At 49.0% G+C, this 23,787-nt stretch overlaps 25 non-coding genes and 1 pseudogene across 25 annotated transcripts; 7 read left to right on the top strand and 19 right to left on the bottom strand.

The window, feature by feature from the left end:
- The first annotated feature begins 2,503 nt into the window (after positions 1 to 2,503).
- On the top strand, positions 2,504 to 2,576 carry trnav-aac (transfer RNA valine (anticodon AAC)). The gene has a single exon. It is a non-coding gene; the product is annotated as a tRNA-Val (tRNA).
- Positions 2,577 to 7,927: 5,351 nt separating this feature from the next.
- Positions 7,928 to 8,000, top strand: trnav-aac (transfer RNA valine (anticodon AAC)). Its single transcript has one exon. It is a non-coding gene; the product is annotated as a tRNA-Val (tRNA).
- Positions 8,001 to 8,354: 354 nt separating this feature from the next.
- Positions 8,355 to 8,427, top strand: trnav-cac (transfer RNA valine (anticodon CAC)). Its single transcript has one exon. It is a non-coding gene; the product is annotated as a tRNA-Val (tRNA).
- A 414-nt stretch (positions 8,428 to 8,841) lies between these two features.
- On the bottom strand, positions 8,842 to 9,033 carry LOC140353271 (U2 spliceosomal RNA). The gene has a single exon (XR_011925908.1). It is a non-coding gene; the product is annotated as a U2 spliceosomal RNA (small nuclear RNA).
- Positions 9,034 to 9,197: 164 nt separating this feature from the next.
- LOC140353248 (U1 spliceosomal RNA) lies at positions 9,198 to 9,363 on the bottom strand. Its single transcript, XR_011925886.1, has one exon. It is a non-coding gene; the product is annotated as a U1 spliceosomal RNA (small nuclear RNA).
- A 287-nt stretch (positions 9,364 to 9,650) lies between these two features.
- On the bottom strand, positions 9,651 to 9,764 carry LOC140353228 (U5 spliceosomal RNA). Its single transcript, XR_011925866.1, has one exon. It is a non-coding gene; the product is annotated as a U5 spliceosomal RNA (small nuclear RNA).
- A 407-nt stretch (positions 9,765 to 10,171) lies between these two features.
- On the top strand, positions 10,172 to 10,243 carry trnad-guc (transfer RNA aspartic acid (anticodon GUC)). The gene has a single exon. It is a non-coding gene; the product is annotated as a tRNA-Asp (tRNA).
- Positions 10,244 to 10,811: 568 nt separating this feature from the next.
- LOC140353268 (U2 spliceosomal RNA) lies at positions 10,812 to 11,003 on the bottom strand. The gene has a single exon (XR_011925905.1). It is a non-coding gene; the product is annotated as a U2 spliceosomal RNA (small nuclear RNA).
- A 164-nt stretch (positions 11,004 to 11,167) lies between these two features.
- On the bottom strand, positions 11,168 to 11,333 carry LOC140353247 (U1 spliceosomal RNA). Its single transcript, XR_011925885.1, has one exon. It is a non-coding gene; the product is annotated as a U1 spliceosomal RNA (small nuclear RNA).
- A 287-nt stretch (positions 11,334 to 11,620) lies between these two features.
- On the bottom strand, positions 11,621 to 11,734 carry LOC140353236 (U5 spliceosomal RNA). The gene has a single exon (XR_011925874.1). It is a non-coding gene; the product is annotated as a U5 spliceosomal RNA (small nuclear RNA).
- Positions 11,735 to 12,970: 1,236 nt separating this feature from the next.
- On the top strand, positions 12,971 to 13,042 carry trnad-guc (transfer RNA aspartic acid (anticodon GUC)). Its single transcript has one exon. It is a non-coding gene; the product is annotated as a tRNA-Asp (tRNA).
- Positions 13,043 to 13,376: 334 nt separating this feature from the next.
- LOC140353218 (U2 spliceosomal RNA) lies at positions 13,377 to 13,551 on the bottom strand (annotated as a pseudogene).
- Positions 13,552 to 13,715: 164 nt separating this feature from the next.
- On the bottom strand, positions 13,716 to 13,881 carry LOC140353256 (U1 spliceosomal RNA). Its single transcript, XR_011925894.1, has one exon. It is a non-coding gene; the product is annotated as a U1 spliceosomal RNA (small nuclear RNA).
- A 1,227-nt stretch (positions 13,882 to 15,108) lies between these two features.
- On the bottom strand, positions 15,109 to 15,300 carry LOC140353280 (U2 spliceosomal RNA). Its single transcript, XR_011925917.1, has one exon. It is a non-coding gene; the product is annotated as a U2 spliceosomal RNA (small nuclear RNA).
- Positions 15,301 to 15,465: 165 nt separating this feature from the next.
- Positions 15,466 to 15,631, bottom strand: LOC140353255 (U1 spliceosomal RNA). The gene has a single exon (XR_011925893.1). It is a non-coding gene; the product is annotated as a U1 spliceosomal RNA (small nuclear RNA).
- A 287-nt stretch (positions 15,632 to 15,918) lies between these two features.
- On the bottom strand, positions 15,919 to 16,032 carry LOC140353227 (U5 spliceosomal RNA). The gene has a single exon (XR_011925865.1). It is a non-coding gene; the product is annotated as a U5 spliceosomal RNA (small nuclear RNA).
- Positions 16,033 to 16,166: 134 nt separating this feature from the next.
- Positions 16,167 to 16,239, top strand: trnav-aac (transfer RNA valine (anticodon AAC)). The gene has a single exon. It is a non-coding gene; the product is annotated as a tRNA-Val (tRNA).
- Positions 16,240 to 17,081: 842 nt separating this feature from the next.
- LOC140353272 (U2 spliceosomal RNA) lies at positions 17,082 to 17,273 on the bottom strand. Its single transcript, XR_011925909.1, has one exon. It is a non-coding gene; the product is annotated as a U2 spliceosomal RNA (small nuclear RNA).
- A 165-nt stretch (positions 17,274 to 17,438) lies between these two features.
- LOC140353246 (U1 spliceosomal RNA) lies at positions 17,439 to 17,604 on the bottom strand. Its single transcript, XR_011925884.1, has one exon. It is a non-coding gene; the product is annotated as a U1 spliceosomal RNA (small nuclear RNA).
- Positions 17,605 to 17,891: 287 nt separating this feature from the next.
- LOC140353226 (U5 spliceosomal RNA) lies at positions 17,892 to 18,005 on the bottom strand. Its single transcript, XR_011925864.1, has one exon. It is a non-coding gene; the product is annotated as a U5 spliceosomal RNA (small nuclear RNA).
- A 621-nt stretch (positions 18,006 to 18,626) lies between these two features.
- Positions 18,627 to 18,818, bottom strand: LOC140353267 (U2 spliceosomal RNA). Its single transcript, XR_011925904.1, has one exon. It is a non-coding gene; the product is annotated as a U2 spliceosomal RNA (small nuclear RNA).
- Positions 18,819 to 18,982: 164 nt separating this feature from the next.
- LOC140353254 (U1 spliceosomal RNA) lies at positions 18,983 to 19,148 on the bottom strand. The gene has a single exon (XR_011925892.1). It is a non-coding gene; the product is annotated as a U1 spliceosomal RNA (small nuclear RNA).
- A 287-nt stretch (positions 19,149 to 19,435) lies between these two features.
- On the bottom strand, positions 19,436 to 19,549 carry LOC140353230 (U5 spliceosomal RNA). The gene has a single exon (XR_011925868.1). It is a non-coding gene; the product is annotated as a U5 spliceosomal RNA (small nuclear RNA).
- A 134-nt stretch (positions 19,550 to 19,683) lies between these two features.
- Positions 19,684 to 19,756, top strand: trnav-aac (transfer RNA valine (anticodon AAC)). The gene has a single exon. It is a non-coding gene; the product is annotated as a tRNA-Val (tRNA).
- An 841-nt stretch (positions 19,757 to 20,597) lies between these two features.
- LOC140353266 (U2 spliceosomal RNA) lies at positions 20,598 to 20,789 on the bottom strand. Its single transcript, XR_011925903.1, has one exon. It is a non-coding gene; the product is annotated as a U2 spliceosomal RNA (small nuclear RNA).
- A 167-nt stretch (positions 20,790 to 20,956) lies between these two features.
- On the bottom strand, positions 20,957 to 21,122 carry LOC140353245 (U1 spliceosomal RNA). Its single transcript, XR_011925883.1, has one exon. It is a non-coding gene; the product is annotated as a U1 spliceosomal RNA (small nuclear RNA).
- Positions 21,123 to 23,787: the final 2,665 nt, after the last annotated feature.

The raw sequence follows: 23,787 nt of genomic DNA, 5'->3' as shown, positions 1-23,787 counted from the left end.
AAGTTTTCTTTGAAGTCTAGAATAAAACATTCTCTTTCTAGCGGCCAGTGTTTTACTCTCTGACATGAAGAAGGATTTTGTCCTGGATTTAATATCTTCCCACCAGTCTCCACAGGAGTTATGGAGATCTCGTAGGGTTTTCCATTGTTCAAATTTTCCTTTACATTTTTCTACTATGTATTTGTTCTGTAATAAAGCAATATTTAATTTCCACGGGCCCGTATGGCGTTTCAACCCTCCTTTAATGTCTATCACGGTGGTTAGCTTAAAGTGATCTGAAAAGACAACTGGTGTTCTCCAACATTTAAGGGGGAGAAGGCCTCGGGACACCAGGGTAAGATCAATACGTGAGAAGGATTTGCCATTAGACCACGTAAAGTCTGGTTTTGACCCTAAACTTTCCGCACAGTCTTTCAAATGACAGTCTCTTATTAAATTCGCCAAAGCGTGTGAGCTGGCATCTAGTTTTGCCGTAGTAGCTCGTTTTGTCAATCTGTCTGTTCTAGTCAAGATGCAGTTAAAGTCACCCCCAATGACAACTTCATATTTGCAAAAAATTAAAGTCTGTAAAAGTTCCAAGGTTTTAAGTCTTCCTTGCACTGTGGGTGGACAATAAACACTGATAACTCTAAGTTGTTTTCCATTTTGATCTAAGTCTACAGAGAGTATTCTTCCATCACTTATTCTCTGGACTCTGTTTATATTAAAATGGTGACCTCGGAGCAAGATGGCTACCCCAGAGTTCTTGTTTTCATTATCTCCAGACCAAAAGGATTGTCCATGAGGCCATCTACTTTCATAATCTCTATAACTATCTTTAAAAGGTATATTACATTCTTGGAGACAGAAAATATCTCCAATTCCATTATGCAGTTCATTGAAAACTGTCTGGCACTTTAACAATTCATTCAAGCCTCTTGTATTAATTGTGACTACTGAGAGAGAGGTCATATTAATAGTTGGAGGAGTTTACCACTAAACCATTTTCTCCTTGTGTTCTGTGACCCTTCCTTTTTTTCTTTTGTGGATTTGGGGGGCCTTCCGCCGATTTTATTTTTGTCACAACTGTAAACGTGTTCACGCTAGTATGGTCAAGGAATTCGGTGGAGGGAGACGAGGCAGGTGGCCATACCTTTTCAGACTGCTCTAGGTGGAAAGATTCCTCACTTGACGTGTTCTGAAGGCGTTTTACCGCCCCCTGCCGTTCCAAAAATTCCACTTGAGTGTCCGGAAGAAAGGTTTCAGCTGTTGCTGCTAAACCATCTTGACTATCCTCTTGCGGTGCAGGTTCCCCCTGTGTGCCCTCCTCCTGGAAGGGGGGGAGGCTGGCCAACAGGGCGTCGAAGACCCCTTCTGCATCCTGTAGAGTTTTGGGGACATCCTGAAGTCTCACTGTGGGTGGTTCTTTTGGAGAGTTGTCCGGTCCATCTGCCTTGTCCATTCTGTCTTGTGACACGGGATTCTCATCAAAGAGTTGGGAATAGGGATCCGGGTCATCTTGGCATGATACTGATGTTGTCACTGTATTCCCTTTCACTCTATTAGCATAGGCTTGTGGGCAGTCCTTAAAGAGATGGGTGTCCGCCGAACACAGGTTGCATTTAACTGAAACTGTGCATAGTGATGTGGGATGATCCAGGGATTTGCACTTTCTGCATTGGGCTACATTGCACCCTGCTGCCAGGTGATCAAGGCTGCCGCATCTTCTGCATTTCCGTGGCTGCCCCGGATAAAAGACAGAGCCTCGGAAAGCCCCCAGTTGAATGGAGTTAGGGAGATGTTGAAGTTCCCCGTTAGTTCTTCTTAACTTCACTTCCAGCCGCTTGGTTCCTGTTTTAATGCCATCGATGTCTACAACCTCTGTTGCTTTTAGGACATCGCAGAAGAAAGAGGCCCATGTCTTGACATCATCCAGTCTCACTTTTTCTGAATAGATAACGATATGGACAGTTTTTTTATCCAAATCAGTGAGAGGAGTAACGTTCACCTGCTGGAAGACAGTGGTGGATGTTTTCTTCCTCTCGTACAACTCCAAACATGTCTCCAGATGCTTCGTTGTGGTGAAAACGACTTCAAAAATCTTTTTGCCAGGAAAGGCAAATATAAAGTCCAGTTGATTCGTTGTTACAGCCAGTTCTTTTTGCAAAAGGCGTCTGCTGAAGGTCAATCGATCCATTTCCAGTTCTCCCAGTAGTTCGAAGCGGAGTGCATTCCGCCGGGGGCCGTGCGAAGCTGCTGCCATTTCCTCATCTGCCGATGTTGGAGCACGTCGCTTAAAGTGTTGTGCTCCATACACCGCACAGCCCCAACACTTGTGATCTTTTTAGTAAAAGGCGAAAGATTTATACGCTCTGAAGAGAAACAAGAGTGCCACGTTGCAGCGCCACACGGCGTCCAGTACTTGAGGGCACACGGGGCTTCATCACGGGCAGTGTACTTCTGTTCACGCGCTCATTTGCATCGGCGGTCGCGCGGCAAAAGGGACACGACAGGCTCGCACGTCGTTTCTGTAGTGTAGCGGTTATCACGTTCGCCTAACGCGCGAAAGGTCCTCGGCTCGAAACCGGGCAGAAACAAAGCCTCCTTTTATGTTTGCTTCAATCTTTGACACGGTTCATTCCAAACTCGATGGTTTATTCCTAGAAAAGAGGGAGGAGCGGCGGAATTGTCGGCGTAGTCCTTCAAACTTTTCATCACAGAGATCGGGGGAAAAAGACACCGACACACACGCCCAAAAAAAAAAAAAAAAAAAAGGGGCCCCCCTGCAGCCCCATATGTCCTCGTTAGTATAGTGGACAGTATCTCCACTTGTCACGCGGAGGCCAGCCGTGGATAGTGGGCATAGAGCGTCAGCCAATCAGAATGAGCCTGTGTGCCATGTGCCACTGTGATGAAGGCCAACCAATCAGAATGCAGAGATTCGTGTTGTTCACAAATTCATCTCAAGAGACCAGAGTTCAAATCCTGCTGTGCCCAGAAGAAGAGGAACGTTTCAAAGGATCAAAACTTTAAATATATGAAGTTTATGAGTTCAAACTTTAAATGTATAAAGTTTATGAGTTGGTGTGTCAGTTTGCACTTGTTAAAAGGTCAGATCATGAGAAGGACTCACATAAGATAAGATAAGATAAGATATTCCTTTATTGTCCCACATGGGGAAATTTCATTGGTGCAACGCAGGTAGATACAGAGGTAGATACAGAAGAACAGATCACTTATAGGAAGTCTGAAAAACACTTTCAGTAGAAGATCTCCTATAAATAAATAAAAACTCCCATAGACAAATAAATAAATAAATACCATTGCATGTGATCCCGACAGTAATTGCACATGAATATGTGTCACGACAGCACATAGATTGCACATGAATTCCAACAGCAATTGCACATACGACAGAATTGCACATCAGTATTAGGTTAGGTCAGTATTGCTAACGAGGGATAACGTGACGATCTCCGGGTAAGACGACTGTTCTCCGCAGTTTCATGAGTTCCTCCTTTGTGGAAACGCGGTACGGCGCCGGCCGGGGGGCGGGGCCGGAGCCGGGGGGCGGGGCCGGAGCCGGGGGACTCAGAGCCAAGACACATCGCAACACATGCAGCTGCTGGGACTGATTTGCAATATTAATAAAATCACAAATTGATCACAAAAAGTGATTTCTGCTTCACCTTAAGAGATTTACCCACGTCACACCTTCTGCATAAATAAACTTGTGTGGGTCAGAAACAGGGAGTTTAGTCCGCAGGGGTCAGAGGTCACACTATCACATCTCTAACACTGCAGCACTGAACTGTACTATTGTGTTCAGTTTATGTTCTGCAGAGAAATAAAACATTTACTCATATTATTAATGATATGATATCTCAATCATGTATGGAATATTATTGTATTATTATATTGGAAAGAAAACACAAAAAAACATGTACTTTTAAGAATATTTATTGACGGGGAAAATACCAGAAATATTAAGTTTCATTTATTTACACTTCAGACAGCATTCATTACTTGACAGTAGTATTTACATTAAATATACAGATATATAGAGTCCAGGGAAGTATGTGTGGATGTGAGGACTGTGAGGGCCTGCTTCAGCTCCAGTTTGCAGAACCTGCACGTTCTCCCTGGGGCAGGTGACTCCTCTCTCTTCCTCTTCTGTTGCTTCCTTTCCTCCTCTCTCTGTCTTGTGGCCTCCAGCTCCCTCTGGAAGAACTCTGTGTCCACAAAGTCCGTAAAAGGTGGTGTTTCTTCAGGGCTGCTGCTGCTGCTCAGGGCGTCCTGAGAAAGAGACGGTGATGGTCAGAACTGTAGGAGGCGAGGTGATCGTCTGAGGAGGAGGCTTCACTGTGGCAGGTGTCGTGGTGACGACAGGTGTCGTGGTGACGACAGGTGTTGTGGTGACGGCAGGTGTCGTGGTGACGGCAGTCGTCGTGGTGACGACAGTTGTCATGGTGACAACAGGCAGAGTTGTGGTGGTGCTGCCAGAGTGTCTGTGTTTGCTCCAGTTTTTCGGGCTGATGTTGAGTGAAGATGTGGCATTTAATAATCTGATGTGATGATGATGTAATGATAAATATGTAGTTTTGTGGTCGGGTGTAGCGCGCTGTTGGGATTGGCTCAGGGGCAGTGGAGGTGGAGGCGGCCTGTTGTGACGACTGCGGCTGAAGCTTCACTGGAGGAGGAACTACAGAACAAAACAGATGAATGTTTTAGTGATAAGCAACACGTGAAATACAAGACATGACACACATTTAGAACCACTGCACTGGCTGTCAAACTACAGTCAGCATGAAGCATTCATCTGTTCACTCTGTGATGGTTTGACTGAGACAGACACACATGGAGCATGAAGCATTCATCTGTTCACTCTGTGATGGTTTGACTGAGACAGACACAGACACACATGGAGCTCACTCACTTTGGGTTGTCTCTTCTCCAGGAGCATCAGATGCAGAATGTGTGGGACGAGCTGCATCTGAAACAACTAAAACACCACAATATAGGTTTATGTTTGTTTAGATTATTCTATTAAAATGTCAGACCTGGAGCTGAAGTACTTCCAGACTCGGCCAGAACAAACCTCAGCTCCTGTGGAAGTGGCACTGGAGGCTTAAGGGGCAGCACATCTGCAGCAGCTGAAGAGAGGAAAGAAATGTATGATACGTTTGATAAACTTTGATCTTACAGTGAATAAGCAACAAGTAAAAGCTCTTACCGTCCTGTGGTTCCTCCAGAACAGTCTGTTTGGACTATGCAGCTGATGTAAGAGAAGAAGAATAATAATGAGTCATATTTAGCCGTTAGTAACAACGCACACTTACATTTGACCTGTTGTTTATATCATAAGTAAGTTTATATGGCTGTTTTATTTAGCAATGTTAGTGTGAATGAGCAGAAGAAGCTCTCACTCATTCATATTGAACACCAGATAATATGACTTACTCTCATCACAGATGCATGAATTCAGAGCAGGACCTGAACAGGGTCAGGAACAACTGAACTCATGCACAGGACAGAACGTGTCCCAAAGTGTCTTTCATGGCAGGACATCTGTGTGTGAACTTCTGTAAACCTGAGGATGATGGAGCTCAGCAGCGACTGGTGCAGACACGGCTGGAATAAAAGACAAACCTTTTTAACACATGGTACATCCAAAATGGAGCTAAAGCGTTACAGACACATTACACACATCCACGTGTTTGGACGGAGATGCTGAACATTGTCCTCTCCAGCGCGTCCTCTTCAGCCACTACTAAAGGAAAAGACATGAAATGAAACAGAAGTGACTGCTCCTCTACACGGTGTGACTCTGTGTGACTCCACACAAACCAAGAACACATGATTTATGTAGTTATACTCACCCAAGGGCTCACGAGGAGAGCTGGTGGGGACACGAGTGGGTGGGACAGAGGACGGGACAGAGGAGGGCAGGAGAGAGGAGGACAGGACAGAGGAAGACAGGACAGAGGAGGACAGGACAGAGGAGGACGGGACAGAGGAGGACGGGACAGAGGAGGACGGGACAGAGGAGGACGGGACAGAGGAGGACGGGACAGAGGAGGACAGGATAGTGGAGGACAGGATAGTGGAGGACAGGGCAGAGGAGGACAGGGCAGAGGAGGACGGGACAGAGGAGTACGGGGCAGAGGAGGACAGGACAGAGGAGTACGGGGCAGAGGAGGACAGGACAGAGGAAGACAGGACAGAGGAGGACAGGACAGAGGACGGGACAGAGGAGGACGGGACAGAGGAGGACAGGATAGTGGAGGACAGGGCAGAGGAGGACGGGGCAGAGGAGGACGGGGCAGAGGAGGACAGGACAGAGGAAGACAGGACAGAGGAGGACGGGACAGAGGAGGACGGGACAGAGGAGTACGGGACAGAGGAGGACAGGACAGAGGAAGACAGGACAGAGGAAGACGGGACAGAGGAGGACGGGACAGAGGAGGACGGGACAGAGGAGGACGGGACAGAGGAGGACAGGATAGTGGAGGACAGGACAGAGGAGGGCAGGATAGTGGAGGACAGGACAGAGGAGGGCAGGAGAGAGGAGGACAGGGCAGAGGATAGGGCAGAGGAGGACAGGGTAGAGGAGGACAGGATAGTGGAGGACAGGACAGAGGAGGACAGGGCAGAGGAGGACAGGACAGAGGAGTACGGGGCAGAGGAGTACGGGGGAGAGGAGGACAGGAGAGAGGACAGGACAGAGGAAAGGACAGAGGAAAGGACAGAGGAGGGCAGGATAGTGGAGGACAGGGCAGAGGAGGATGGGGGAGAGGAGGACAGGGGAGAGGAGGACAGGAGAGAGGAAAGGACAGAGGACAGGACAGGAGAGAGGAACAACATAATCAACATAATTGTTGAGTCATTCATATGGATTTTGGCTCTTGTTTACAGTCTGTTGCTAGGTAACAGTTGTGGAATGTCCTCCACATTAACATTAAGTGAAGGCATTTCCCCCATTGTGGGACAAACAAAGTCTCTCTTACTTGTGATGAATTGTTGATGCTACAACTACTTTTATGCACAATAAGAGACAACACAACACACAGATCACGTAATATTACACCTTAAATAAAACTGCACAACTGCAAACCTTTAAATGTAATAAAGTTTAACTTAACAGGGCTGAATATCACACAAAACTGACAGAAAAGTCGCGTTAGTTGTTCAACAGAGACATGGAAGTAGCAGTGATTTTACGTGACTAAAAACACAGTTTCAAAAGTGCAAAACACAAGACTCCCGGTCACATTGAATGAATGACGTCACTCTGCATTCAAACATGGCGCGCTCCCGCCACAGCGCCGCCGCTGGCCAAAAGTATATTACATCCGTAGTGGTTTAGCACTACCATAGGAAATGAATGGGATTCTGTTTAGGGCTGTTTAGCTAAAGAATCCACGGCGGCCGCGCGGAAGACCTGGGTTCGATTCCCAGACGGGGAGAGAAAGTGCGTTTTACCCAGCACGAAAGCGTTGCACTGACGCTGAGGACTTGTCCCACCAACGTACCTGCGCTACACTATCGCTTCTGTAGTGTAGCGGTTATCATGTTTGCCTCACACGCAAAAGGTCCCCGGCTCGAAACCGGGCAGAAGCACGCCCTCATGCGAAGACTTTACTTGTCGAGGATGGGTTTGAAAGTCGGTGTTGCGTTTGACCCCCCCCCAAAAAAAAACAAAACAACTAGTCACATGTACTGTACTTCACAAAGGGGCCACTCAAATTCCAAAGGTGGCCTATTTTGCACAAGGGTTTACGTGGAATGGGCTACCTCCCAAGGGGGTTGGGTTTAGGACGTTGCAGCGCCACACGGCGTCCAGTACTTGAGGGCACACGGGGCTTCATCACGGGCAGTGTACTTCTGTTCACGCGCTCATTTGCATCGGCGGTCGCGCGGCAAAAGGGACACGACAGGCTCGCATGTCGTTTCTGTAGTGTAGCGGTTATCACGTTCGCCTAACGCGCGAAAGGTCCTCGGCTCGAAACCGGGCAGAAACAAAGCCTCCTTTTATGTTTGCTTCAATCTTTGACACGGTTCATTCCAAACTCGATGGTTTATTCCTAGAAAAGAGGGAGGAGCGGCGGAATTGTCGGCGTAGTCCTTCAAACTTTTCATCACAGAGATCGGGGGAAAAAGACACCGACACACACGCCCAAAAAAAAAAAAAAAAAAAAGGGGCCCCCCTGCAGCCCCATATGTCCTCGTTAGTATAGTGGACAGTATCTCCGCTTGTCACGCGGAAGACCTGGGTTCGATTCCCAGGCGGGGAGAGAAAGTGCGTTTTACCCAGCACGAAAGCGTTGCACTGACGCTGAGGACTTGTCCCACCAACGTACCTGCGCTACACTATCGCTTCTGTAGTGTAGCGGTTATCATGTTTGCCTCACACGCAAACGGTCCCCGGTTCGAAACCGGGCAGAAGCACGCCCTCATGCGAAGACTTTACTTGTCGAGGATGGGTTTGAAAGTCGGTGTTGCGTTTGACCCCCCCCCAAAAAAAAAAAAAACAACTAGTCACATGTACTGTACTTCACAAAGGGGCCACTCAAATTCCAAAGGTGGCCTATTTTGCACAAGGGTTTACGTGGAATGGGCTACCTCCCAAGGGGGTTGGGTTTAGGAACAGATACTTCACCTTCCCTCCCCCTCTTCTCCAGTCAGGGCTTTTGGCGGGAGATTTGAAATATCCAGCCCTTCCACTCAAAACGTCTCCGAGAATTTTTGTCCACTTCCGGAGCAGACAAACGGCAAGGAAGCGTTTAACATGAGGGTATGATGGCACATTTGCATGTAACGTGACGGCGAAAACAAACTGAATGACTTTTTTTAACCTGAGAGAGGAGGTGCACCGTTCTCGGAGGTACTGCAATACCGAGCCGATGCGTGGAGTGGACGGAGCAAGCCCCAAATTCCATCTCCCTGGTCCAAAAATCAATTTAATATACGGTCCCCGGGTAGGGGACGTATCAGATATTAAACTGATAAGAACAGATACTAAACTTGATCTTAGCCAAAAGGCCGAGAAGCGATGCCCACAATGGGTTCGGGGAGCAGTGAGCTCTCCCCACGCTGACCCTCCCGTCAACGGTCCAAAGCGGCGCCCGCGCAAAGCGCCCGGCGGAGGGGCCGGAGCGCGAGCGGCGTACATGGAAACGACCCTTTGGGTTTTTTTTTTTTCCTCTGACAAAAAACAAGAGGGGAGAGCGCGAACGCAGTCCCCCACTACCAGAAATTATGCAGTTGAGATTCCCACATTTGGGGAATTCACAGGGGTCAGCACATCCTGTTTGTGCAATGGACGAGCCTCGCCCTGGGTGAACCACCTTCCTGATCATGGTGTCGCCCCTGCCAGGTAAGTATGAGTTGCTCCGCTCCGAGCCAAGGCCCAGGCCCTGGAAGAGGCAATGTGGCAGCATGGTCCTTCCGGCCATTTGCATGGACCAGCTTCCACCCGACGATTGAGCCCCAGGTTAAACGGCAGCGATACACACGCAAGTCTGTGCGTTCTAAGCACTCTTTTTTACTTTTAAAGTTCTTGAACACGGGATGCCAAACGGAGGGTACGCTAGGGTATGTTTAAAGGCCGACAAGACACAACCTTTGCTCTTGGAGGATGACCGCTTGCTTGCTTTAGACATAGGTAGAAAAGCCCCGCATTGAAGCAGGGCATCAAAAAATTGGAAAGATCTCTTGTTGTCCCTCTCCACGGAAATCTTTAGTAAAAGGCGAAAGATTTATACGCTCTGAAGAGAAACAAGAGTGCCACGTTGCAGCGCCACACGGCGTCCAGTACTTGAGGGCACACGGGGCTTCATCACGGGCAGTGTACTTCTGTTCACGCGCTCATTTGCATCGGCGGTCGCGCGGCAAAAGGGACACGACAGGCTCGCACGTCGTTTCTGTAGTGTAGCGGTTATCACGTTCGCCTAACGCGCGAAAGGTCCTCGGCTCGAAACCGGGTAGAAACAAAGCCTCCTTTTATGTTTGCTTCAATCTTTGACACGGTTCATTCCAAACTCGATGGTTTATTCCTAGAAAAGAGGGAGGAGCGGCGGAATTGTCGGCGTAGTCCTTCAAACTTTTCATCACAGAGATCGGGGGAAAAAGACACCGACACACACGCCCAAAAAAAAAAAAAAAAAAAAGGGGCCCCCCTGCACCCCATATGTCCTCGTTAGTATAGTGGACAGTATCTCCGCTTGTCACGCGGAAGACCTGGGTTCGATTCCCAGACGGGGAGAGAAAGTGCGTTTTACCCAGCACGAAAGCGTTGCACTGACGCTGAGGACTTGTCCCACCAACGTACCTGCACTACACTATCGCTTCTGTAGTGTAGCGGTTATCATGTTTGCCTCACACGCAAAAGGTCCCCGGCTCGAAACCGGGCAGAAGCACGCCCTCATGCGAAGACTTTACTTGTCGAGGATGGGTTTGAAAGTCGGTGTTGCGTTTGACCCCCCCCCAAAAAAAAACAAAACAACTAGTCACATGTACTGTACTTCACAAAGGGGCCACTCAAATTCCAAAGGTGGCCTATTTTGCACAAGGGTTTACGTGGAATGGGCTACCTCCCAAGGGGGTTGGGTTTAGGAACAGATACTTCACCTTCCCTCCCCCTCTTCTCCAGTCAGGGCTTTTGGCGGGAGATTTGAAATATCCAGCCCTTCCACTCAAAACGTCTCCGAGAATTTTTGTCCACTTCCGGAGCAGACAAACGGCAAGGAAGCGTTTAACATGAGGGTATGATGGCACATTTGCATGTAACGTGACGGCGAAAACAAACTGAATGACTTTTTTTAACCTGAGAGAGGAGGTGCACCGTTCTCGGAGGTACTGCAATACCGAGCCGATGCGTGGAGTGGACGGAGCAAGCCCCAAATTCCATCTCCCTGGTCCAAAAATCAATTTAATATACGGTCCCCGGGTAGGGGACGTATCAGATATTAAACTGATAAGAACAGATACTACACTTGATCTTAGCCAAAAGGCCGAGAAGCGATGCCCACAATGGGTTCGGGGAGCAGTGAGCTCTCCCCACGCTGACCCTCCCGTCAACGGTCCAAAGCGGCGCCCGCGCAAAGCGCCCGGCGGAGGGGCCGGAGCGCGAGCGGCGTACATGGAAACGACCCTTTGGGTTTTTTTTTTTTCCTCTGACAAAAAACAAGAGGGGAGAGCGCGAACGCAGTCCCCCACTACCAGAAATTATGCAGTTGAGATTCCCACATTTGGGGAATTCACAGGGGTCAGCACATCCTGTTTGTGCAATGGACGAGCCTCGCCCTGGGTGAACCACCTTCCTGATCATGGTGTCGCCCCTGCCAGGTAAGTATGAGTTGCTCCGCTCCGAGCCAAGGCCCAGGCCCTGGAAGAGGCAATGTGGCAGCATGGTCCTTCCGGCCATTTGCATGGACCAGCTTCCACCCGACGATTGAGCCCCAGGTTAAACGGCAGCGATACACACGCAAGTCTGTGCGTTCTAAGCACTCTTTTTTACTTTTAAAGTTCTTGAACACGGGATGCCAAACGGAGGGTACGCAAGGGCATGTTTAAAGGCCGACAAGACACAACCTTTGCTCTTGGAGGATGACCGCTTGCTTGCTTTCGACATAGGTAGAAAAGCCCCGCATTGAAGCAGGGCATCAAAAAATTGGAAAGATCTCTTGTTGTCCCTCTCCACGGAAATCATTAGTAAAAGGCGAAAGATTTATACGCTCTGAAGAGAAACAAGAGTGCCACGTTGCAGCGCCACACGGCGTCCAGTACTTGAGGGCACACGGGGCTTCATCACGGGCAGTGTACTTCTGTTCACGCGCTCATTTGCATCGGCGGTCGCGCGGCAAAAGGGACACGACAGGCTCGCACGTCGTTTCTGTAGTGTAGCGGTTATCACTTTCGCCTAACGCGCGAAAGGTCCTCGGCTCGAAACCGGGCAGAAACAAAGCCTCCTTTTATGTTTGCTTCAATCTTTGACACGGTTCATTCCAAACTCGATGGTTTATTCCTAGAAAAGAGGGAGGAGCGGCGGAATTGTCGGCGTAGTCCTTCAAACTTTTCATCACAGAGATCGGGGGAAAAAGACACCGACACACACGCCCAAAAAAAAAAAAAAAAAAAAGGGGCCCCCCTGCAGCCCCATATGTTCTCGTTAGTATAGTGGACAGTATCTCCGCTTGTCACGCGGAAGACCTGGGTTCGATTCCCAGACGGGGAGAGAAAGTGCGTTTTACCCAGCACGAAAGCGTTGCACTGACGCTGAGGACTTGTCCCACCAACGTACCTGCGCTACACTATCGCTTCTGTAGTGTAGCGGTTATCATGTTTGCCTCACACGCAAAAGGTCCCCGGCTCGAAACCGGGCAGAAGCACGCCCTCATGCGAAGACTTTACTTGTCGAGGATGGGTTTGAAAGTCGGTGTTGCGTTTGACCCCCCCCCAAAAAAAAACAAAACAACTAGTCACATGTACTGTACTTCACAAAGGGGCCACTCAAATTCCAAAGGTGGCCTATTTTGCACAAGGGTTTACGTGGAATGGGCTACCTCCCAAGGGGGTTGGGTTTAGGACGTTGCAGCGCCACACGGCGTCCAGTACTTGAGGGCACACGGGGCTTCATCACGGGCAGTGTACTTCTGTTCACGCGCTCATTTGCATCGGCGGTCGCGCGGCAAAAGGGACACGACAGGCTCGCACGTCGTTTCTGTAGTGTAGCGGTTATCACGTTCGCCTAATGCGCGAAAGGTCCTCGGCTCGAAACCGGGCAGAAACAAAGCCTCCTTTTATGTTTGCTTCAATCTTTGACACGGTTCATTCCAAACTCGATGGTTTATTCCTACAAAAGAGGGAGGAGCGGCGGAATTGTCGGCGTAGTCCTTCAAACTTTTCATCACAGAGATCGGGGGAAAAAGACACCGACACACACGCCCAAAAAAAAAAAAAAAAAAAAGGGGCCCCCCTGCAGCCCCATATGTCCTCGTTAGTATAGTGGACAGTATCTCCGCTTGTCACGCGGAAGACCTGGGTTCGATTCCCAGACGGGGAGAGAAAGTGCGTTTTACCCAGCACCAAAGCGTTGCACTGACGCTGAGGACTTGTCCCACCAACGTACCTGCGCTACACTATCGCTTCTGTAGTGTAGCGGTTATCACGTTTGCCTCACACGCAAAAGGTCCCTGGCTCGAAACCGGGCAGAAGCACGCCCTCATGCGAAGACTTTACTTGTCGAGGATGGGTTTGAAAGTCGGTGTTGCGTTTGACCCCCCCCCAAAAAAAAAAAAAACAACTAGTCACATGTACTGTACTTCACAAAGGGGCCACTCAAATTCCAAAGGTGGCCTATTTTGCACAAGGGTTTACGTGGAATGGGCTACCTCCCAAGGGGGTTGGGTTTAGGAACAGATACTTCACCTTCCCTCCCCCTCTTCTCCAGTCAGGGCTTTTGGCGGGAGATTTGAAATATCCAGCCCTTCCACTCAAAACGTCTCCGAGAATTTTTGTCCACTTCCGGAACAGATACTACACTTGATCTTAGCCAAAAGGCCGAGAAGCGATGCCCACAATGGGTTCGGGGAGCAGTGAGCTCTCCCCACGCTGACCCTCCCGTCAACGGTCCAAAGCGGCGCCCGCGCAAAGCGCCCGGCGGAGGGGCCGGAGCGCGAGCGGCGTACATGGAAACGACCCTTTGGGTTTTTTTTTTTTTCCTCTGAAAAAAACAAGGGGGGAGAGCGCGAACGCAGTCCCCCACTACCAGAAATTATGCAGTTGAGATTCCCACATTTGGGGAATTCACAGGGGTCAGCAAATCCTGTTTGTGCAATGGACGAGCCTCGCCCTGGGTGAACCACCTTCCTGATCATGGTGTCGCCCCTGCCAGGTAAGTATGAGTTGCTCCGCTCCGAGCCAAGGCCCAGGCCCTGGAAGAGGCAATGTGGCAGCATGGTCCTTCCGGCCATTTGCATGGACCAGCTTCCACCCGACGATTGAGCCCCAGGTTAAACGGCAGCGATACACACGCAAGTCTGTGCGTTCTAAGCACTCTTTTTTACTTTTAAAGTTCTTGAACACGGGATGCCAAACGGAGGGTACGCTAACCCTAACCCTAACCCTAACCCTAACCCTAACCCTAACCCTAACCCACTCTAACCCTAACCCTAACCCTAACCCTAACCCTAACCCTAACCCACTCTAACCCTAACCCTAACCCTAACCCACTCTAACCCTAACCCTAACCCTAACCCTAACCCTAACCCCTAACCCCGGGCAGAAACAAAGCCTCCTTTTATGTTTGCTTCAATCTTTGACACAGTTTATTCCAAACTCGATGGTTTATTCCTAGAAAAGAGGGAGGAGCGGCGGAATTGTCGGCGTAGTCCTTCAAACTTTTCATCACAGAGATCGGGGGAAAAAGACACCGACACACACGCCCAAAAAAAAAAAAAAAAAAAAGGGCCCCCCCTGCAGCCCCATATGTCCTCGTTAGTATAGTGGACAGTATCTCCGCTTGTCACGCGGAAGACCTGGGTTCGATTCCCAGACGGGGAGAGAAAGTGCGTTTTACCCAGCACCAAAGCGTTGCACTGACGCTGAGGACTTGTCCCACCAACGTACCTGCGCTACACTATCGCTTCTGTAGTGTAGCGGTTATCACGTTTGCCTCACACGCAAAAGGTCCCTGGCTCGAAACCTGGCAGAAGCACGCCCTCATGCGAAGACTTTACTTGTCGAGGATGGGTTTGAAAGTCGGTGTTGCGTTTGACCCCCCCCCAAAAAAAAAAAAACAACTAGTCACATGTACTGTACTTAACAAAGGGGCCACTCAAATTCCAAAGGCGGCCTATTTTGCACAAGGGTTTACGTGGAATGGGCTACCTCCCAAGGGGGTTGGGTTTAGGAACAGATACTTCACCTTCCCTCCCCCTCTTCTCCAGTCAGGGCTTTTGGCGGGAGATTTGAAATATCCAGCCCTTCCACTCAAAACGTCTCCGAGAATTTTTGTCCACTTCCGGAGCAGACAAACGGCAAGGAAGCGTTTAACATGAGGGTATGATGGCACATTTGCATGTAACGTGACGGCGAAAACAAACTGAATGACTTTTTTTAACCTGAGAGAGGAGGTGCACCGTTCTCGGAGGTACTGCAATACCGAGCCGATGCGTGGAGTGGACGGAGCAAGCCCCAAATTACATCTCCCTGGTCCAAAAATCAATTTAATATACGGTCCCCGAGTAGGGGACGTATCGGATATTAAACTGATAAGAACAGATACTACACTTGATCTTAGCCAAAAGGCCGAGAAGCGATGCCCACAATGGGTTCGGGGAGCAGTGAGCTCTCCCCACGCTGACCCTCCCGTCAACGGTCCAAAGCGGCGCCCGCGCAAAGCGCCCGGCGGAGGGGCCGGAGCGCGAGCGGCGTACATGGAAACGACCCTTTGGGTTTTTTTTTTTTTCCTCTGACAAAAAACAAGGGGGGAGAGCGCGAACGCAGTCCCCCACTACCAGAAATTATGCAGTTGAGATTCCCACATTTGGGGAATTCACAGGGGTCAGCAAATCCTGTTTGTGCAATGGACGAGCCTCGCCCTGGGTGAACCACCTTCCTGATCATGGTGTCGCCCCTGCCAGGTAAGTATGAGTTGCTCCGCTCCGAGCCAAGGCCCAGGCCCTGGAAGAGGCAATGTGGCAGCATGGTCCTTCCGGCCATTTGCATGGACCAGCTTCCACCCGACGATTGAGCCCCAGGTTAAACGGCAGCGATACACACGCAAGTCTGTGCGTTCTAAGCACTCTTTTTTACTTTTAAAGTTCTTGAACACGGGATGCCAAACGGAGGGTACGCAAGGGCATGTTTAAAGGCCGACAAGACACAACCTTTGCTCTTGGAGGATGACCGCTTGTTTGCTTTAGACATAGGTAGAAAAGCCCCGCATTGAAGCAGGGCATCAAAAAATTGGAAAGATCTCTTGTTGTCCCTCTCCACGGAAATCTTTAGTAAAAGGCGAAAGATTTATACGCTCTGAAGAGAAACAAGAGTGCCACGTTGCAGCGCCACACGGCGTCCAGTACTTGAGGGCACACGGGTCTTCATCACGGGCAGTGTACTTCTGTTCACGCGCTCATTTGCATCGGCGGTCGCGCGGCAAAAGGGACACGACAGGCTCGCACGTCGTTTCTGTAGTGTAGCGGTTATCACGTTCGCCTAACGCGCGAAAGGTCCTCGGCTCGAAACCGGGCAGAAACAAAGCCTCCTTTTATGTTTGCTTCAATCTTTGACACGGTTCATTCCAAACTCGATGGTTTATTCCTAGAAAAGAGGGAGGAGCGGCGGAATTGTCGGCGTAGTCCTTCAAACTTTTCATCACAGAGATCGGGGGAAAAAGACACCGACACACACGCCCAAAAAAAAAAAAAAAAAAAAGGGGCCCCCCTGCAGCCCCATATGTCCTCGTTAGTATAGTGGACAGTATCTCCGCTTGTCACGCGGAAGACCTGGGTTCGATTCCCAGACGGGGAGAGAAAGTGCGTTTTACCCAGCACGAAAGCGTTGCACTGACGCTGAGGACTTGTCCCACCAACGTACCTGCACTACACTATTGCTTCTGTAGTGTAGCGGTTATCACGTTTGCCTCACACGCAAAAGGTCCCCGGCTCGAAACCGGGCAGAAGCGCGCCCTCATGCGAAGACTTTACTTGTCGAGGATGGGTTTGAAAGTCGGTGTTGTGTTTGACCCCCCCCCAAAAAAAAAAAAAAACAACTAGTCACATGTACTGTACTTCACAAAGGGGCCACTCAAATTCCAAAGGTGGCTTATTTTGCACAAGGGTTTACGTGGAATGGGCTACCTCCCAAGGGGGTTGGGTTTAGGAACAGATACTTCACCTTCCCTCCCCCTCTTCTCCAGTCAGGGCTTTTGGCGGGAGATTTGAAATATCCAGCCCTTCCACTCAAAACGTCTCCGAGAATTTTTGTCCACTTCCGGAGCAGACAAACGGCAAGGAAGCGTTTAACATGAGGGTATGATGGCACATTTGCATGTAACGTGACGGCGAAAACAAACTGAATGACTTTTTCTAACCTGAGAGAGGAGGTGCACCGTTCTCGGAGGTACTGCAATACCGAGTCGATGCGTGGAGTGGACGGAGCAAGCCCCAAATTCCATCTCCCTGGTCCAAAAATCAATTTAATATACGGTCCCCGGGTAGGGGACGTAACAGATATTAAACTGATAAGAACAGATACTACACTTGATCTTAGCCAAAAGGCCGAGAAGCGATGCCCACAATGGGTTCGGGGAGCAGTGAGCTCTCCCCACGCTGACCCTCCCGTCAACGGTCCAAAGCGGCGCCCGCGCAAAGCGCCCGGCGGAGGGGCCGGAGCGCGAGCGGCGTACATGGAAACGACCCTTTGGGTTTTTTTTTTTTTCCTCTGACAAAAAACAAGAGGGGAGAGCGCGAACGCAGTCCCCCACTACCAGAAATTATGCAGTTGAGATTCCCACATTTGGGGAATTCACAGGGGTCAGCACATCCTGTTTGTGCAATGGACGAGCCTCGCCCTGGGTGAACCACCTTCCTGATCATGGTGTCGCCCCTGCCAGGTAAGTATGAGTTGCTCCGCTCCGAGCCAAGGCCCAGGCCCTGGAAGAGGCAATGTGGCAGCATGGTCCTTCCGGCCATTTGCATGGACCAGCTTCCACCCGACGATTGAGCCCCAGGTTAAACGGCAGCGATACACACGCAAGTCTGTGCGTTCTAAGCACTCTTTTTTACTTTTAAAGTTCTTGAACACGGGATGCCAAACGGAGGGTACGCAAGGGCATGTTTAAAGGCCGACAAGACACAACCTTTGCTCTTGGAGGATGACCGCTTGCTTGCTTTAGACATAGGTAGAAAAGCCCCGCATTGAAGCAGGGCATCAAAAAATTGGAAAGATCTCTTGTTGTCCCTCTCCACGGAAATCTTTAGTAAAAGGCGAAAGATTTATACGCTCTGAAGAGAAACAAGAGTGCCACGTTGCAGCGCCACACGGCGTCCAGTACTTGAGGGCACACGGGGCTTCATCACGGGCAGTGTACTTCTGTTCACGCGCTCATTTGCATCGGCGGTCGCGCGGCAAAAGGGACACGACAGGCTCGCACGTCGTTTCTGTAGTGTAGCGGTTTTCACGTTCGCCTAACGCGCGAAAGGTCCCCGGCTCGAAACCGGGCAGAAGCACGCCCTCATGCGAAGACTTTACTTGTCGAGGATGGGTTTGAAAGTCGGTGTTGCGTTTGACCCCCCCCCAAAAAAAAACAAAACAACTAGTCATATGTACTGTACTTCACAAAGGGGCCACTCAAATTCCAAAGGTGGCCTATTTTGCACAAGGGTTTACGTGGAATGGGCTACCTCCCAAGGGGGTTGGGTTTAGGAACAGATACTTCACCTTCCCTCCCCCTCTTCTCCAGTCAGGGCTTTTGGCGGGAGATTTGAAATATCCAGCCCTTCCACTCAAAACGTCTCCGAGAATTTTTGTCCACTTCCGGAGCAGACAAACGGCAAGGAAGCGTTTAACATGAGGGTATGATGGCACATTTGCATGTAACGTGACGGCGAAAACAAACTGAATGACTTTTTTTAACCTGAGAGAGGAGGTGCACCGTTCTCGGAGGTACTGCAATACCGAGCCGATGCGTGGAGTGGACGGAGCAAGCCCCAAATTCCATCTCCCTGGTCCAAAAATCAATTTAATATACGGTCCCCGGGTAGGGGACGTATCAGATATTAAACTGATAAGAACAGATACTACACTTGATCTTAGCCAAAAGGCCGAGAAGCGATGCCCACAATGGGTTCGGGGAGCAGTGAGCTCTCCCCACGCTGACCCTCCCGTCAACGGTCCAAAGCGGCGCCCGCGCAAAGCGCCCGGCGGAGGGGCCGGAGCGCGAGCGGCGTACATGGAAACGACCCTTTGGGTTTTTTTTTTTTTCCTCTGAAAAAAACAAGGGGGGAGAGCGCGAACGCAGTCCCCCACTACCAGAAATTATGCAGTTGAGATTCCCACATTTGGGGAATTCACAGGGGTCAGCAAATCCTGTTTGTGCAATGGACGAGCCTCGCCCTGGGTGAACCACCTTCCTGATCATGGTGTCGCCCCTGCCAGGTAAGTATGAGTTGCTCCGCTCCGAGCCAAGGCCCAGGCCCTGGAAGAGGCAATGTGGCAGCATGGTCCTTCCGGCCATTTGCATGGACCAGCTTCCACCCGACGATTGAGCCCCAGGTTAAACGGCAGCGATACACACGCAAGTCTGTGCGTTCTAAGCACTCTTTTTTACTTTTAAAGTTCTTGAACACGGGATGCCAAACGGAGGGTACGCAAGGGCATGTTTAAAGGCCGACAAGACACAACCTTTGCTCTTGGAGGATGACCGCTTGTTTGCTTTAGACATAGGTAGAAAAGCCCCGCATTGAAGCAGGGCATCAAAAAATTGGAAAGATCTCTTGTTGTCCCTCTACACGGAAATCTTTAGTAAAAGGCGAAAGATTTATACGCTCTGAAGAGAAACAAGAGTGCCACGTTGCAGCGCCACACGGCGTCCAGTACTTGAGGGCACACGGGGCTTCATCACGGGCAGTGTACTTCTGTTCACGCGCTCATTTGCATCGGCGGTCGCGCGGCAAAAGGGACACGACAGGCTCGCACGTCGTTTCTGTAGTGTAGCGGTTATCACGTTCGCCTAACGCGCGAAAGGTCCTCGGCTCGAAACCGGGCAGAAACAAAGCCTCCTTTTATGTTTGCTTCAATCTTTGACACGGTTCATTCCAAACTCGATGGTTTATTCCTAGAAAAGAGGGAGGAGCGGCGGAATTGTCGGCGTAGTCCTTCAAACTTTTCATCACAGAGATCGGGGGAAAAAGACACCGACACACACGCCCAAAAAAAAAAAAAAAAAAAAGGGGCCCCCCTGCAGCCCCATATGTCCTCGTTAGTATAGTGGACAGTATCTCCGCTTGTCACGCGGAAGACCTGGGTTCCATTCCCAGACGGGGAGAGAAAGTGCGTTTTACCCAGCACGAAAGCGTTGCACTGACGCTGAGGACTTGTCCCACCAACGTACCTGCACTACACTATCGCTTCTGTAGTGTAGCGGTTATCACGTTTGCCTCACACGCAAAAGGTCCCCGGCTCGAAACCGGGCAGAAGCGCGCCCTCATGCGAAGACTTTACTTGTCGAGGATGGGTTTGAAAGTCGGTGTTGTGTTTGACCCCCCCCAAAAAAAAAAAAAAACAACTAGTCACATGTACTGTACTTCACAAAGGGGCCACTCAAATTCCAAAGGTGGCTTATTTTGCACAAGGGTTTACGTGGAATGGGCTACCTCCCAAGGGGGTTGGGTTTAGGAACAGATACTTCACCTTCCCTCCCCCTCTTCTCCAGTCAGGGCTTTTGGCGGGAGATTTGAAATATCCAGCCCTTCCACTCAAAACGTCTCCGAGAATTTTTGTCCACTTCCGGAGCAGACAAACGGCAAGGAAGCGTTTAACATGAGGGTATGATGGCACATTTGCATGTAACGTGACGGCGAAAACAAACTGAATGACTTTTTCTAACCTGAGAGAGGAGGTGCACCGTTCTCGGAGGTACTGCAATACCGAGCCGATGCGTGGAGTGGACGGAGCAAGCCCCAAATTCCATCTCCCTGGTCCAAAAATCAATTTAATATACGGTCCCCGGGTAGGGGACGTATCAGATATTAAACTGATAAGAACAGATACTACACTTGATCTTAGCCAAAAGGCCGAGAAGCGATGCCCACAATGGGTTCGGGGAGCAGTGAGCTCTCCCCACGCTGACCCTCCCGTCAACGGTCCAAAGCGGCGCCCGCGCAAAGCGCCCGGCGGAGGGGCCGGAGCGCGAGCGGCGTACATGGAAACGACCCTTTGGGTTTTTTTTTTTTTTTCCTTTGACAAAAAACAAGAGGGGAGAGCGCGAACGCAGTCCCCCACTACCAGAAATTATGCAGTTGAGATTCCCACATTTGGGGAATTCACAGGGGTCAGCACATCCTGTTTGTGCAATGGACGAGCCTCGCCCTGGGTGAACCACCTTCCTGATCATGGTGTCGCCCCTGCCAGGTAAGTATGAGTTGCTCCGCTCCGAGCCAAGGCCCAGGCCCTGGAAGAGGCAATGTGGCAGCATGGTCCTTCCGGCCATTTGCATGGACCAGCTTCCACCCGACGATTGAGCCCCAGGTTAAACGGCAGCGATACACACGCAAGTCTGTGCGTTCTAAGCACTCTTTTTTACTTTTAAAGTTCTTGAACACGGGATGCCAAACGGAGGGTACGCAAGGGCATGTTTAAAGGCCGACAAGACACAACCTTTGCTCTTGGAGGATGACCGCTTGCTTGCTTTAGACATAGGTAGAAAAGCCCCGCATTGAAGCAGGGCATCAAAAAATTGGAAAGATCTCTTGTTGTCCCTCTCCACGGAAATCTTTAGTAAAAGGCACTTTTCACTTTTCAGGCGGTTTTTATTATTTCATAGCAATAAATTTCTTTCAAAATACTTTCCACACTTAAAACACATCTTTTAAACACAGTTTACAAAAGTCAATACAATTACACATTATTTACCAAAACTATGAATACAGCAAGTCTTTAAAAGAGTTTGGAATTTTCCATAAATTGATTATTTCTTCTCTCTTTCCTTCCACTAAATCTCTTAAAACATAATCTTTAAAAATATTCATAACACATTTCATCAACAACATTTCTGACATTTGATAGTTTTTAAAAGTCAATACATTCCTTGATTTCCAGATAGCTTCTTTTATACAATTAACTATAATCCACCACCTCTCCTTATTTTGGAATTTTGCAGTTTCACCATAGGCAATATTGTTATAACTTGATGGAATTTTCCCAACATTTTTCAGCCATGGGGATACTGTTACCCAGGCATTCACAGCAAAAGGGCATGTCCAAAAAACGTGTAAATGAGTTTCCTCACTGCCACAAAAGGGTCTCGGGCATCTTGGGCTTGGTGTAAAGTGTCTTTTAAAAAGGAACTCTCGGGTTGGCAAACATTTATGGCCAATTTGCCAGGCCAAATCTCTGTGTCTGTTCGTAAGTTTTTGAAAATGTATATTTTCCCATGCCCTTTTGCTCTCTTGTGCCGATAAAAGATCTACCGGGGTAAGTTTCTCCAAATCTACGGACAGTTTTTGTTCTATTTTTCTCCTTGTCAGTTCTGTCGATGGTACCTGGCTAAGTCCTTTGGATAAGTTCTCAAGCACATGTTTGTAGACTGATGGGCAAATCTCGGCGTGGGGGACATCCATTGATGGTCTTTTTCCCCATGTGATTAAAACTTTTCTACCCACCCACAATTTTGCAAAATAGTGCCACAAAATTTCCCTTTCTGGTTGAAGGACTGCCTTTAAAATTGGGGCCAAGAACATTGCTTCAAATTTTGCCTCGATTAATGGCACCCCGATACCCCCGCACAGTGGGAGGTGATGCATTATATTTCGTTTGAGTCTCTCTGATTTCCCCCCCCAGATAAACTGGAACAACATCTTCTTCAGAGTCTTAAGTATCCGATAGGGGGCAGGAAACACAGTCGCCAGATTATTCACTGAAGCCAACAGTACCGAGTTCACAATTAAGACTTTCCCAGTAAATGTAAGCTCCCTATCTTGCCATGCTCTTAAATTGGCTGTCAATTTGGGTAGCTTTGACTCCCAGTTTTTTACTTCCATGTCTTTTCCTATCTGAATTCCCAAGACTTTAATTGTGTCTTTATTTTTAATCAGGTCTATATTTTCGTATTTCTCTTTCCAATTCAAATAAAGTATTTTGGTTTTGTTCTTATTAACCCTTGTGCTTGCAGCGAGAGTAAAGTTTTCACAGACCTTTAAGGCTTCTCCTATAGATTTATTGTCTGAAAGTAACAAAGTGATATCATCCATATAAACTGATATTTTTGCCTGTCTATTTTCACTTCCTGGCACAAAAATTCCTTTTATGTCATTGTTCCTTCTAAGGGCACAAACTAGCGGTTCTATTGCTAAAATAAATAATGTGGGTGACAAGGGGCACCCTTGTCTGACCCCAGCCCGGATATCTATAGCATTTGTTTGTTGTCCATTAACTATTACCACACTATGGCAGTCAGTGTACAAGAGGTTAACCCACCGTCTAAAATTTTCTCCAAAACCAAAATGTTTCAACACTGCTTTTATATAATCGTGGCTTATGCTATCAAAAGCTTTTTCGAGGTCCAAACTTAGTATACATAGGGGGCTGTTACGTTCTTTACAGAGGAGATACGTGTCTCTCACCAGGGCTAGGCTATCTGTCATTGTCCGTCCTTGTACTCCACATGTTTGTTCACTCTCCACCAGGTCACCAACGATGGGTTGAGTTCGTAAAAATAAAACCTTGGCCAGTATTTTTACATCGACACCTAGAAGGGTTAGTGGTCTCCAGTTCTGTAGATTCTGTTTTTGTCCTTTTTTGTGAAGGAGGGAGATTGCCCCCCGTCTCAATGATGATGGCAACGCTCCTTTGCCAAGACTTTCGTTGTACATCTCCAAAAGGGGGAGTTTCAGCTGCTCCCAAAAGGTAACGTAAAACTCTTTGGGGAGACCATCCAAGCCTGGAGTTTTATTGTCTTTCATACTTGTAATGGCTTTTGTCAGTTCTGCCAATGTTATATTTTTGTCTAAGGATTCCTTCACTGAAGTACTAAGTTTTCCAGTAGTCTTAGAAAGAAAAGTGTCCATCATTTTGCTAGACACCAGT

The sequence above is a fragment of the Eucyclogobius newberryi genome, unplaced genomic scaffold (genome assembly GCF_026437365.1).
Source record: "Eucyclogobius newberryi isolate DKJ021-1_F unplaced genomic scaffold, fEucNew1.0.hap1 SCAF_88, whole genome shotgun sequence".
NCBI lineage: Eukaryota > Metazoa > Chordata > Actinopteri > Gobiiformes > Gobiidae > Eucyclogobius > Eucyclogobius newberryi.
Note: the sequence above shows the minus strand (reverse complement) of the source record. Positions and strands in the feature narration are given on the sequence as shown.